Raw genomic sequence first — 16,019 nt, 5'->3', positions numbered from 1 at the left:
CGATTATGAATGATATATTATTTAGTATTTAATAAATGTTAATATTATGTTGTGGACTTCAGTGTACAAGTCCAAGTTCGTGACCAGATTGTAGGATATACAGTCAATGTTTAAAGTACCAACCAGCATGTATAATACAATTTATAATTATTAATATTTCACGTAACATAAGTATAGTTATTTCAATAGAGTATTTTATACTTGATATAAAATGTTTGTATATATAGTAGTACAATAATTGTTTCAGTCTGACACAACACAATTCAGTTGAATTCACAAAACACGATTAAAAAATAATATTTTAACAAACAAGCCCGATGGGTACTCCAAGGCTTATCTACAACAATTAATATAAAACAAATTGTACAATTTTCTGTAAAAATATTTGATAATAATTAAAAAATGAAAACTTAAACTTTAAAGTTAGTTTAATTTTGTGTCTGATAGGTAATCAGGTAATAATTAATTATTTTCTTTTTCATACAGATTTTTAGAACTCAAGGATTTAATCATGATTATATTTGGTTTATAGTCAACACAATTATTTGAATTGAATTTTATATCTTGGGAAGCAAGGTATCGGTGTTCAATCTAGTTTTTACTTTTAAAAGGTTAACTTTGCTGAATATTCTCTCACAGTCTGCATTAGAATGAGGGAGACACAATACACTTGGAGCAAAATTTGACAAATTTTGAAAAGTATATTCTCCATTCATTAATTTAAACTTGGACAGTTTATACCAAAAGATATCCGGTTCATCTAAGTGAGTTCATATGTCAGAAGGGATATCAAAATCAGGCAATGATCTCCATTTGTTATCTGTAAGTACTTTGTGGCAAAATATTTATTAAATTAAAAAGTGTAGAATTATTGGTTCTTATTTCTGATAAAAGAGCTGTCTTAGGATCCATTAATTTAATTGCTGTCATTATAGGGTTACTAAAGTTGTATTTTTTTTTTTTTAATTTGTAGACAAGCAATTTTTAAAAAATGCTGCTAATATTGGTTTGTTTTTAAAAATATACAGTTTTTGTAATTCTTGTTATTATACTTTAATGCCAAAGTACATTTGTGTACTTGGCAAAAATTGCTCAACTTTTTCAGGATCAATACAAAATTTCATATACTCATATACTGTGAAATTACTGTTAGTGTTTTATTGATATGCTGATTTTTCATGTATGATATCAATATGTCTTTGAGTGTAATAAGTGGGTCATTAAGTAAATTGTGAATTACATCAACTGTCACAATTCTTTCTTTTGATATAATTTCGCCAAAATATTGTATTAAAGCATACCATTGAGTTAATAATTCAGAAACAACCATATTTATAGATAACCATCTGGTTTGTGATAGATTTAATAATTTATGGATAGATGTTAAGCTCAATTCTTGAAATTTAACAAACTGAGCACATCTTTCAGAACTCGTTGAGAAATATGAATGTACTGCTCGAGCCTAATCTTCACGACGTTTTGGAAGACACATACAAGTCCAAATAGTAACCAAATAGACACCACTACAGCGAGGCCCGGTACCAAGCCATAGACCTACGCCCGGGCCGCACACTTGTCGCGTTCAGAAAATAATTAAAAATATAACCCCCGGCGAGTGACCTTTTTCCTTATGCCCGTCCTGTGGGAAATTTTCTTAGCTTTTTAAATATATAAGTTTAATCAGCGGACTCGGCCCGGAAAATATACCCGAGCCCAAAAACTACGGCCCGGTCGCAGTACGGTTACGCCCCGGGCCGCACACTTGTCGCGTTCAGAAAATAATTAAAAATATAACCCCAGCGAGTGACCTTTTTCCTTATGCCCGTCCTGTGGGAAATTTTCTTAGCTTTTTAAATATATAAGTTTACACTAAAAAATAAAATTCGAAATCATAACAGATATCAACTATACAATGTCATTTAAAGGTATTATAATTATCATTGTGATGAGGAAATCCTAAAATTATTTAAAATAAATTTGATTATCGGTGTACTACAAATTACAATAGTAGAACGAGCGACTGATGCAGGGTTAATCGCATTACTCAATCGCACTTCAACACCGTCCTTAATTTTAAACTCTATTAATTTAAAAAGTAATTAACCAAAAACAGTTATTGACCATTCAAAAGATTCAGCAAATTATTTTTATTTTAAAAAGTTTGGCAATTAATTAAATGCGTTCCATTAAAGATTCAAAAGTTAAAAGTAATAATAGTGTTTATTATTTATTAGTTTAATAATTTTGTACAATAACATGAATATTTTATTTAACCATCTTGTTTGATGACTAAAGTTTCTCATTATTTACTTTTAGTTAAATTTAATCTATAATATTTGCAAAAGCTAAATGTCGCTAAAAAAATTGTATAATTTATACATAACAAAATCGGCACGTGATTATTATTTGTTGAGTTAAATGAATAAACGCGGCACTTGTGTGAAACATGATGTCCCAAAATAAAATATGTTTAATACTAGGTGATCGTGTTGGACTTTGTTTATAATAGCAAACTGGTTTACGATGTTTAGGTATAACATAAAGGGAGTATTTTTTATTCTGTATTATCCAAAAGTTACCCAAATAATTTAAAATTAAATCATTTTTTCTCGGAAGTGTCATACGCAGCTGTGTGCATCACGCCGTCCGAAACGCCTGGAAAAACATGGTTATGTACGTGGCACGTGTAGGATATTTTGTGATTATCATTGTCAAAATTTTGTATAGCGTTCCAATATCAAGTTATTATAAACTAACATAATAATATTATAACGTCACGCGGCCTTTGGGTTTTCTTATCGGATATCTAATACGAAGGAAATTATTTTATGTAGCATAAAATATTATTTTTAATTTTTTACTTTTTTTGTCCTATAAATTTACACCTCTATATCATGCTACAGTATTGAAAAATACTGATATTTATAAAAATGGACAATGCCGATTTCTAAAACAGCTATGCAGAACTCGAATTTTAATTGGTAGTTTTAGAGCATATATTATGCAAAACGCATAATATAAAAACCGAAAACCAATAATGATGTTGCACAGGATACATTTAGCTAAACTGGAGCGGTAGTGAACAAAATCCTAGCCACCGTAGTGGCTCGGTCCCGGGCGCGGGACTTGTGACTTGTGCCGCGCGGGGATAGTGGCGTGTTTGCCGGGCTGCGGTTGATGGGTCGTCGCCGTCGCATATACGCAATATGCGGCGGCCTCTAGCGGTAGATATCATGATATTTCTTAGGTCACCAGACGGTAACCACTGCGGTCCATACGGAAAATCGATATCACAAAGTGCTAGCTTCACGCACGTCGCTTATTGGTGTACCAGAGGGTACTCGGATTATCTCAGCATAGATTAAATACATATAGATAGGCTATCCCGTGTAAATGGGGATAACACAGTTACCACGAATGTTGTGTGCTACGATGTGATGTTACTCCGACATTTTTGCTACGAATGACAATTGCTTCGACGACAATTGACACGAATACATTTACTACGAAATTATGTGTTTACTACTTTTTTTTATGCCACGATTTACAGTTACATCGAAGTTCCATTTTTAATTATTGCTTCGAATTACATTTACCTCGAATTCCAGTTACATCGACATGACTTATCAAAAAATCTTAATGTTATGATTTCGCTATTTTAAAGGACATTTACATTGATAAACATTTTATGGACCTTAAATTCCATTTACACTGACATGACCCAACAACTAATTTATATAAAACTATAAATAATAAATTGATAAACTGTAAAATTGTAATACTTATTCACTCTGTTACTTTATCGATACAAATATAGTATACTTAAGGTCATTTTATCAACTGCTTGTTAAAATAATTTAAACTTTATTTAATGTTAATCTTTGTTAAACTAAAAAATTGACTTTATCTATTTGACTCTTTCGGTTAAATTTTAGCTGAATATTAATCACAGTTAGTTAGCATATTATGGTTAGTTAAAAACTTTAAACTGAGAATTGAGATTAGTATCAATATTATCAAGTAATATTTAATTTTACTGAAATATCTACTATCTATTGTTTTATAATATAATATTCCTATATTATTATTAGTTATTTGCTTGCTTTTACACACTTAAAACTTTTTATCGAATTATAGTGATGAGGTATACTTTATGATTGCATGTAACAACACATAGAATTAACAGTTACATTGTAGGTAGTTATTTCAATGTAACTACCAATTCAATTCAAAACGGATGCTTAAATTATAAATATTGTATTACCTACACGTTTGATATAAATTGTATGCATATTTAATTCTAGATGACTGAAATACTTAGATTAGTAGCAGTAGTAGCGACCATAATAGTGACGCAGAAGTTTATTTTTTAGGTTATATTATAAACCAATATTTCAACGAAATTCGAAGACCTTGTTTATTGTCGACAAAAATTGACCACATAACCATATGGGATGACCAAGATTTTTTCGCATGTATTCATCTGAGTAAAAACAAGTTTAAAATTGTTCAGCAAGAAGTAACTCAAAGTTAAAACAACATTAAGGGGACCGCAGCGTGTTTTTTATAAAAAAATATTAAGTATAAATATCAAAGAAATAAAAACGCCACCCCATTGATAAAGTGTTTCCCTATACATTGTGAGAGTTTAGTAAATCTACCCCTTAAAGGGGTCGGAGCACAACTAGTTTTCATGCATTTTAGCGGTGCTTAATTAGACATACTTCTCGATGTTGGATTTTAATTTTTAAAGTATGTGTGGATTTGTTGTCAAATTGTCTGGGTTTCTTAGGAAGCCCATTTTTGATTTAAAATTTTATGCCTAAAATAAATTCAAATGTAATTCGGGAATAAATTATCATTGAATTTTCAAAAAAATAATTTTGGAGATCTTCAAAAGAGAAAATTGCAAATTGCCTTCCTAAAAAACCTAGACAATTTGTCGAAAAATGCATACATATATTAAAAATTAAAATCCAACATTGGGAAGTATGTCTAATTAAGCACCGCTAGCAGATGATATTTACCAATATAAAGTTAACAACATTTTTATTTTAACGTTGTAACTTACTTTAATTAATAATTATTAATAAATAAACCTTCTGTTTGTAAAACCCACTTTACTTAAGCTAGGATTAAATTTGATTGATAAATTCAGAATTTTTTTAATCTCCGATTAATCTTAAACCGAGATTAGATAAACGACATTTTTACCGCCGAATAATAAAATTGTCCTTAACACTATATTGAAAATTTATCTTTTTAATAAAAATAACAATAATGTATTTATAATAGTAATAAATTTACGCTAATGAGGCAATTTACAATTTGTTTACAACAAGTTTTACAATAATTTATTTAAATATGTACAACAATATGAAATAAACTTGACAAATGATTTAACAATTACAACTAAAATTGTAGAGAAAAATAAAATAAGTATAAAAAACTTGTAGAGTTAATAGAAGACTATAAATAAAAAATGTAAATAATAAATAAGCTAAGTTAAAAGTGCTTATTGAGAGCACTCAAAAAGCCAACATTTTGAATTGAATTACACGAGTTATAATTCGGTTTACTGGACCGAGATAAATTTGTCGTTGTGTAGAAACGTAAAATTGCGTATAAAATCGTAAACTAATATTTAGTACAATAAATGAATCCAATCATCATTTTTCAGAACAGTCTTACATTTATATAATTTATGATATAGTTATTTATTTATATGATATATTTAAAAATATATCATTTAAATTTTGTCAACATAGTATTTTACAGACGATTCAACAATTGGCTTTATTTTCTTAAAACTTTAAAAAGTAAAAAATATAGGAATCGTTTCTGGATCGATTTTACAGAATTGATAAGGACACTATGTTATAATTCAAAATAAAAGCATATTCAAGGACTGACCTAACCAAATTTTAGTAGGTTTAATGTGATTTATGCATTTTGTATTGTTAACATTTTAACACAGGGCCGGATTTATGGAGGAGTGGGGCTCCCGTTAGGTTGTTAGGGGGGGGGGCTCACCATTAAAATTGGTATGAGCGTTAAAAAAACAATACCAAGTAACATTTTGTAAGTTTTACAAAAGACAACATAATATAAAATTAAAATGAATCTCCATGGACACGCATATTCTTTATAATAATTTGTTATTTACAAAATAAATGATTGTAGAAATGATAACATTTTACTGATACTTATTATTTTCAATAATGAATATTATAATAATAAATTTAAAAATATTAACAATTTAATAATATTTTAATTGTACGTCCGTGATTCATTTTTGTTTACAACAATTTTTGTTTTAGAAATTAGATTATATGTAGATATAATAACCTATAAAAATTCTCTATAATCTATATATTTTAGATTCTGTAAGATTTCTCATTTTAATTTTGATAGAATTATTATTATAAATAGTAAATACATAATCATATACAACGTGATTGCCACCGCCACGAACATTGTAACACGCAAACGACTAATAAAATCATTTTATTTTCAGAAATTAATAATATTATTAAAATTATCTGTTTTGACAAAAAAAAAAAATAAACCAAATATTTATAATCCTAACCAGTATTAAAATTATAGGATAAACTGTACTTAAATTTTACCCAAACTACTATAAACGGCCGTTAATGATATTTCCTAAGTACTAAAAATGTAATAATTATGAATGATTTTAAAAATCTCAAATATATATATTATGCTTAAAATTTGTTTGCTCTAACCTCGACAGAATATTTAAAAAATAATTACACTATCTAATCACTAAATGGGATAAAGCTACATTTTAGTGTTGCTAATTATGTTAATTGTCTTTTTTCGATCTTGAAAGATCCCATGATGTTGTGAGCCCTGAGTGAGCGGGCCATGGTCCTTTCTGGTATCCCTTAACCCATTATGTTGCGATATAGTGCCTAGTTAATATTTACTTATTTGTATAAAAAAAATTGTTTATAAAATTCTTCTATCTTCTTTGTTTAACTTTTCTATTTTAAATGTATAGCCTACTGTATTCAATTATGTATGTCATCTAATTAAACATAACCCTTACAATGCCCTTGCCAAAGGTTTTTAACCAATAATTAAAAGAAAGATGTACTGTAAATTAAAATGTGCAATTAATAATAAAGAATACACTATAAAACGTAATTAATGAATTTAATATATTAAATTCATTATGTACAATAACCCGATTCTGTCTTTAAATTTATCAGTAGTTAGTCAAAAACTTTTGTGTAGAGTTGGATTTAGTTGCGGAATGGACAGTGTTCGGCCCATTACAGAAATTAACTCATTCGGCCCACAATACAGTTCTAGCGACAACTATATTTAAATAGTTATTTGTAATTTCCCTGTTTGTACACCAAACGATTTCCAAATCTAAGACATACAAATACTGACAATAATATATAATATATTTTCATTATACAATCATAGAATTCACGGAATAGTCGGTGCCCGGTGGTCAAGTATTCTTATCATGTATAGTCGAAGTAAAATACTTTCGTGGTATCACAATATCGAGTTAACTGTTGTATGATTCATTTAATTACTTTACGATGTCGGAGTATGTTAAATTCGGACTAACCGTCTAATCGTGGCAATTGTATACTCGAAGTAGATTATATTCGTGGCAAATGACTGATAAAGCAATGTCGGAGTAACTACAAGTCGTGGCATGCAACATTCGTGGTAACTGTAGCAACCCGTGTAAATGTTTGGCAACCCCATATTTATCACGAATGGACGCAGCGAAACGATACGTTGGACGCAGGCGATTATGTTGATAGATAGCGTAAATGTCGCGCGATTCTATTGGTTAAACTTTACGCGGCAATTTAAATTTTTTATTTTTGACTTCATTTATAATATTATGAACATTATTTAATTATATTCATATAATAATGTTATGTATGACATTTCCATACATAATATTATCATGAAGTACTAGAATTCTAATTTACTCTACTTTTTTTAAACCTTTGATTAGTTTTGGTTAAGGATTTTTACTAATAACCTACTTAAAAATCTGGCAACACTAGTAAGTTTAGATTAAATACATAAGTCTGCATATTTATTTAATCTATGTAGTAAGTAAGTATGCACGATAATATCGAAATTTAAGTTTTGCAGGAGTATATTTTATTTTTAACTGTAAATTTAATAACTCGGCTTGAATTTTTTTCGATCAATTTTGCTTTAAATTTAAATTTTAACATATTTGTTCGGATCAAAGCGTGGGATCACCTCATCCCTTCCAAAACCAGTCCTGTTCATAGATTAAGTACATTATAATTTATTTATAGACAAAAACACTCGATTTTTGTAATTTTGTAAAACAATTTTAATACTAAAGATTAAATAAATTAAATTATAAATTGTCATAATAATAAATTTAAAATATTAATAGCATATCATGGAAATTACTTCCCTAAATTATGTGAGCTCGTGAACTTTAAATAAATCGCAGGACCGAGTGTGTGTATTAGGTACACATTTGTTTGTTCATTGACAAAACTATAAGTAGTTTAGTCTACATGTGAAAAACCAATTATAATAATAGGAAATACAAATCTTGTAGTTAAGGACATACTTAGAAGTGGGCAAAGACAGGTGTGAAAGATATGAGGGTATAAATTATTACAAGTTATCGTTACCATCGATTTTTTATACCTACACACTTTATGTTGTTTATTTATGTTTTGATGTAAAAAAGCTGAATACCTACCCAAAGATTCAATTCTTTTTTATAATCAGAATTGACAACTTCATTTTAGCTCTAGCCTCAATGAGTTGAACTCGTACATTAATTACCATGCTATTCTTTAGCTCGCTAACACGTACGTACGTTTATACGGGTATTTTTCAAATCTTGCAAAATTAATTTAACCCACTTCCTTATGTCGTAAAGGGCTGAAACTTGGCACAGACACTCATCTCGGATGACAATAAAATATCCTGTAGTCATATTAGGATTCGGACATCCAGGTCGCCCTACGCGGAATCAAATGTGGGGGTCATTTCACTAAAATTTAGTAGTAACCTATTCACCAATTATTAAGTAACTTTAGTTAGACTTAAAAGTAAAAAATAAAAACTTTGAAAACAACCGAAAATTAACTACAATTTTAAATAATGTTAAACATCTTTAATTTTTGACAAAAAAGAAAAGCGTGGGCCCTATTCAACAAAGTCCCTCATAAATTTATCAGATAATGTTTTATATTGTAAGTTCTTTTGTAATTTTAATTTGGTTCAATATTTGTGTGTGACACAAACATTTCATATTACTTAACCCAATGAATTTGGACTTTGTTGAATAGGGCCCACACTTTTCTTATTATTAAAAAATTAAAGATGTTTAACATTATTTAAAACTGTAGTTAATATTCGGTTGTTTTCAAAGTAATTGACATTTTAAATTAAATGTGCTACAATTGATTGGTAAATTGTTCTTGTAATAAAATTATTTTTTACTTTTTAGTTCACTTTTTATTTGTTTTCATTGTTTTTTTGTATTATTTTAACAATTAATTATCATAACAATGAGCACAATAACAGGAAATAAGTGTGTATTTTTTAACTGCGGGAAAAACAAAAGAGAAGACCCAGCTCTCAAATTACACAGTTCTCCGAAGGATGACCGTTATTGAATGCTATTGAAATATTTGGATAAGAACCGCAAAATGTTTTTAGTACTGAACAGTGGCGTACTTACGGGGGGGAGGGGGTGGAGTTCGCGTTCAAACCTCCCAGAGCCAAAAAAAAAATGTGAATTAGTAATATATTATAGGTATTTATTGTATAATTGTTACAATGTTACTCTTAGGAGTAATTTAGAACTTAAAGTAAATAAATATAATAAATAATAATTTAATAATTATATTTTAATTATTAAGTGTTTAGGGTTTTGTACAGTTTTGACTTTTGTTAACTATTAAATGAAGGGCTGCGGGGAAAAAAGATCAATGTCATTTTTTTTTGAAAATGAGATATTGGTACCAAATTATTTGTATTGATGTATTGTATCTTTTGTGATCCCAACCAGGGAAAAAAAAAGATAAGTCGAGAGTAACGACCGCCGGAAGTTTAGGCGTACAGGCAAAATGTATTACGTTTTGAAATTAAAAACAAGGTTTTTGTCAGAATGTTAAAAAATTGACATTGATCTTTTTTCCCCGCAGCCCTTCAAATGCGCAAACGCATACCTATTCTGATATTAATTTTGTGACAAATGCTCAACAAATAATTCATATTTTTTTAGAAAAAGCCCCGTAAAGTAAACAAATAAGTTTTAAGTTGTTTAATATTATTAGTAAAGAATTTTTTCCGCTAGTTGTTAATTTACAAGAATGCTCGCCACACTTAGAATACCTAACAATAACATTAATTTATTGTAAACTTTTTAGAGTATTTAAAACAAAATCAAAACATAATAAAGTCAGCTCAGTCGAAAAATTAAACGATTTAAAAGGCATTTGATTTTTTTTAATTGGTTATTCCAATGTTAAATGTAAATAAAATTTTTAAAATAATGTAAATAAAAAATTGATTATTTGAAAGAATCAAATATTCTTCGGTTAAATAGGTTTTTAAACCTTTTTGAATAGTATGTTTTATTTGGGGTCTTCTATTTATTTATGTTTTTTAATGTTGGTTATTTATTTTGATAGTCTATTTGGTATTCTCGTATTTTTACTGAAGTTTTTGTTGTTTATGCGAAAGTTTTTAATTGTTTTAATTATTAAATATAATATTCATATATTTGATAGGGGGAGGGGGAGGGGGTAAAAACAAAATAATTGTGAAAAATTGAGATGACATTGTATAAAAGCAACATTAAAAAAACAACAATTTCTCATTAAACCCTATGAAATAGGTATTGAGTGGCCCATGATAAAAAAATCATGTTACATATCAACTCAACCAGATTTTTTCTCCTGATTTCAAATCTGAAATTATTTTTTTCGTAAGAAAATTTTTTAATAAGATACGAGTTCTATTTTAAATAATTAAAAAAAAAATGAATATCATATATTGTACCCATAGAGCATACTGAATGTCTTCTTATTTGAAGCTCCGTAGAACTTTACTTTACACCCTGTACATAAAATACTGACTTTTGCATACTTTTTTACCCATTTCTCTTTTTTACTACTACCCCTTTTTGATTAATAATTATTAATACTCTAATTAATAATTTATTATTTTTAATTTAAGAAATTTATTTTTTAGAGCCGCTCCTGGATGGAAAAGGAATGCAAAAAAAGGCCCTAAAAAGTACGGCTTCGGGCCCGCACCATAGGCTTGCCAAGGGGCTAATATATCCTAAATACGGTCCTGATTCAGTAGTAGTATATTCATAGATTAAATACATTTAATCTATGATATAATGCAGTATTAATATTTTACTACCTGTATTATTACCTATAGAATATGTGTTCCAAATCGTCAAGTTGTTTAAAATATTTTGCTACTGTAACATGAAATCCGCGTAACATTTGATTTTATCAAATAATAGAATAATAATAGACGGGCTTGGTAATATAAAACCGGTTTTTATCGATTGCATGCGGTTGTCAGCCGTAGACCGACGATCGCGGTTGCCGTAGTAGTAAAATAAACATTTATTATTATTTAATATTTAATATAATATATTTTGTCAATAAGGGTATGCTGCGCTATCTCTCCAAAAATAAAGAAACGAAATAGCGGTTGCCATTTGGAATATTGCAGTGGCCTATCTATATGTTTTTAATCTATGATCTCAGTATGTATAACGCCATCTATTTTCATAAAATTGTACCAAATACCATTAAAGCGTGTTGAATACACGTTATCTACCCGTGATAGCTCATAACTATGAAGACTAGAAGAAGGAGACCAAACTCCGTTTGTCGATTTCGTCCCAAAAAGAGTCGCACGATTAAACGCTCACCAGAATGCGCTGCGGACAGTAGCGTAGCTAATATTCTACACTCTACAATGCTGATTGTATCTTACTATTACTTTATATTCATTATTTATATTTAATAATAAGTATAACGATATAACACGGAACTCAATAATAATATGGAAGTTATTTTTGTTGAAATAGTTTAAGTAATATTAATTATTATTTTAAAATTCAAATTTATTAACAATATAAAAACAAACATATAAAACGGTTGTAATAATTATTGCAATTTTGATACTTTTCTGTTTTTTTTTTGTAAGCTCTTTTTTTGTTGTTGTATCTTCATATTGCATCTTTTCACAACGAATGCATTCTTGTGGTTAAAAAAAATCGAATTATGTTTTTAGTAATTTTTTTTTTATGGTCATCTAACAAACATCCAACTAATGGATGTGACTCACTATTAGACCTAATAGTGTTAGTTAAAGAAAAAATTGTGTCTATGTTCAATTCTTTTGACAACAAAGTTTGGAGCGTACATTTTTCTAAGTATGAAATCAACTTGAACAAAGTTTCTGATGGATTGATCAAGTAACCTTGTGAACGTATTGTTATCAGTTTGTCTCTAGGTAAGACTACAACACTTTTTAAACTTTCAAGACATAAATGACAAGTTGTAAACCTAGTTCCTTTCTTCGCTATATACTCAGACAAATAAGAAAGAACTATACTTGATGCATCTGAAATACTGTAATCATGGTCACGAATAGCTGCAACTACATATGGTAACTCTTCACATGATCCTTGTTCTAAAATAGTATCTAGAGCTTTCTAGTTTCTCTTTGCGTTCTTTCGGATTTGTTATATCTTTAATATTTAGTAGAGTATCCAACATTTCTCCATCTGAGACATTTGACCCTCGAGGAGGCTTCACTAAAGAGTATGTACTCAGTAAACGAAACATTTGTACAAATAAAATTGCATCAGGGTGATCATTAGAACCACAGGCTGATCTCATCATTCCAAAAAATGTAAAAATTATTTTAATATTTAAGTGAGTAACTAACAATAATTTGTATAATTTTAAACTTTATTTTAGGAATTTACTTCTAATGCGTCCTGATTTAAACGTAAAGTCATTAAAAATGTGTAATTACATTTGGAGGTGAGGAATTCTAAAAGTTCCAATGTTGTTTTTAACGACACTTTTAATCCAAGACAGGTATTATCAGTAATAAAATAATATCCAAATTGTGTTTACATTCATTTTCCCATTGAACTATATCTAAATAATCTTGAATGCACTAAATAAAATCAATGTTAATTAATAATGAGTAATAAGATTTAAATTTTGTACACATATATATTCGGTTATATATTTTAGCTCTTTTATAATTAATACTTGATATTGTTGTGAATTCATTTTTAAATCTTGAGTTCATCGCTTGTATCATTTCATTTACTCGTTTTATGAACACTCTACTACTTTGACTATCTACCAAATTTGGATTACATTTTTGGTAAATTTCCATAGCATCGGCTGTATCATTACTAAAAAACTAAGTATATATTTTTTTAGAAAAAAGTATTAATATTAAGTAAAAATGTATTTGTAAGTACATACTCTAAAAGCTCTACCGACATTCATTTTTTGAAAAAAATTGGGATGAATATCATCAGGTTGCAGTTTTGATATTTTTAATGAGTAATCTAATAGTTTTTCCTCCTCAACAACACTGTCCCAATGCTTTATTTTAATTATTCCATCTAACGTCTGTAACAATTTTATTACTTTACTATTTCACTTTTACTATTTTACTTTAATATTTAAATTTAAATGAATTTTATTCAAATTTGTTTTTACCCATGTCTCACTGTTTTATTAAAGAATTCCTTAATTTTTTTTAAGATGGGGGAAATCTGACATAAACCAGAGTTTACGACTTTCATCACAAATATGTTGGCAGCTAACATTATGTTCTGTAATACCAAATTTGGTCCACATACTCCTGTTCTATGCTGCTCCGTCAGTAGTTACAACATCCACATAAAACCCTGATTTTCCTAAAAGTATTATGGATTCTATGATAATTTGATGCAAAACAGTGCTATTTGCAGCACCCTTAGGCTCAAAAAGCAAGCTAAAGATTGAATCCATTTTCCTTGAAAAAGTTGAAACATCAATACCAAGGCATGATCTCCTCTTTGATTTTTTTGATGAAGTGGAATGTATTGACCAAGATCAGTGAAACCATTTACTTTTAATGTTGCTTTATCGAACACCAATTGCTCAGACACTTTCCTTTCATCGAGTAACAATGTACCTGTAATAGTGATTTTATTTTCATAGTAAGTAAATTATTTCCTTATGTCTACTTTATAGTAATTACAAATGTAAATCAACTTGCCTCGTTTTTCCTCAGGCTTCATGTGTTTTGATTTTTCTTTCAAACAACTAAAAGTACTTGATTGAAATCCATATGTACGGTAAATTATATATATAATGGACTGTAAGGGGTTTAAACAACAATAACACAGAAACCAATTACTGGAACAAACTACTACTATTTAGAAAACAACTATGTACAATAATATATTACTCTCTGGCCAGCTTGCTAAATTGACAATCAACAACTTAAAAACTAAATATATACAAAGGCGATAAATATTTACAACGGTCCAACTATGGTTAGTTCGGTCGCTCCAGCTAAGTGGTCAGTCGGTTGACCGTGGTTGTCGGTTGGCAAAATAAACTCGAAACGGTCGAATGAGTGAAACTTAAAGTAAACAAAACGGTGCAGAGAAAACAAGGTAAAACAAAATAACTGTGCAGTTCAAGAAAGAAAAGCCAAAACAAAAAAAGAACGGTGAAAAAGAGTCAACGAAAAAAACGCGGTACGGTAGACGGTAGTAGTGATAGTAGTAATGAAAAAATGATAGTAGCAAAACGGTCGGAGGGCGAGCATAGGTGGTGGTGTGGGGAGCGGCAGCCTATGTAATTCCCAAACAAGGTTGTTGTTTCTCGTTCTTTAACTGATACCGAGAAGTCACAAGATTCATGGCCGTCCCAAGATATTAATCATGCTGAAATACCAGAAGTCCGAGCAGTGAAGCTAGTTTTGATCACACAACCTCAGTTACCCTGTTTATTGGACAAGTGTTCACAATGGACAAATCTCATTCGAGTAACGGCATGGCTCTTGCGATTCAAAAAACACCAGATGGTTTAGTTAAATTTGATCATTGGAAATCTCTTGTCGAATATGACGAATCAAAACATATTAAACTATATTATAAGCTGACCAAAGACCATTTATACCCACAGCATTTAAAAAAAATGAATGTTAAAATGGCAATAGTGGTAAGTAATGAAAGATAAAGTATTTATTAATGCAATGTTAAATAATAATAAGTGTATTGACGCTGGCAACACTGTAGTTGGCCGGCCGGTGCTATACAAATGATAACAATGATGTCATGATAACTAGGGTTACAAAAACAAGCACAAAGCCAAGTTTTTAAGTCGCATGAAGCATCCAAATCAGAACAAAAAAGCAATATATTCAGTGCAAGGGAATTTGACACCTTGGTCAATATTTTAGGCGTGCAACACCAATCAATCACACGGATCGCGTCAACAGATCATTAGGCCAAATTCAGGTTCGCACACACGGGTTGTCAGTTTGAGCTATCTTTCAGGTTTGCACACACGGGTTTGCCAGTTTGAGCCATCATTCAGGGTTACTGTCTTCTTTTAAACCTTAAATTGGTTCAGGTTTATGTTTCAATTAGTTTTGTATGTTATAAAACTATATAAAGTTGGTTCTAGTTTTAAGTCAATTAGTTTATATATTATAAACCGATAGGAGTAGGTCTTAGTTTTAAGTTAATTTAAGTCAAATGATGTAACACCAACTTACATCGGATCCGGGTAAGTACATAACTAACGAGGTAACGCAGGAGAGTTTTTTTCAAATTTGTTAATATTTTTTATTTTACAATAACAAATTAGCCGATTTTTTTCGCAAAAATCGCGTTTTTCCCTTCAGTGTTCCCAAAAAGTGAAAAATTGAAATTTCAAAAAACCCTCCCAGCGTTACCT

The 16,019-nt window shown here is 29.4% G+C and overlaps 1 pseudogene; it reads right to left on the bottom strand.

Moving 5' to 3' along the window:
• Positions 1-462: 462 nt before the first annotated feature.
• On the bottom strand, positions 463-14,347 carry LOC126842315 (uncharacterized; annotated as a pseudogene).
• Positions 14,348-16,019: the final 1,672 nt, after the last annotated feature.

This window comes from Adelges cooleyi, unplaced genomic scaffold (genome assembly GCF_023614345.1).
Source record: "Adelges cooleyi isolate 19-005CV unplaced genomic scaffold, UGA_ACOO_1.1 ACOO_flye_CR_arks_rails_tigmint_CR_PRNA_51, whole genome shotgun sequence".
NCBI classification, from domain to species: Eukaryota; Metazoa; Arthropoda; class Insecta; order Hemiptera; family Adelgidae; genus Adelges; species Adelges cooleyi.
This window is presented reverse-complemented; position numbering and strand designations above follow the sequence as displayed.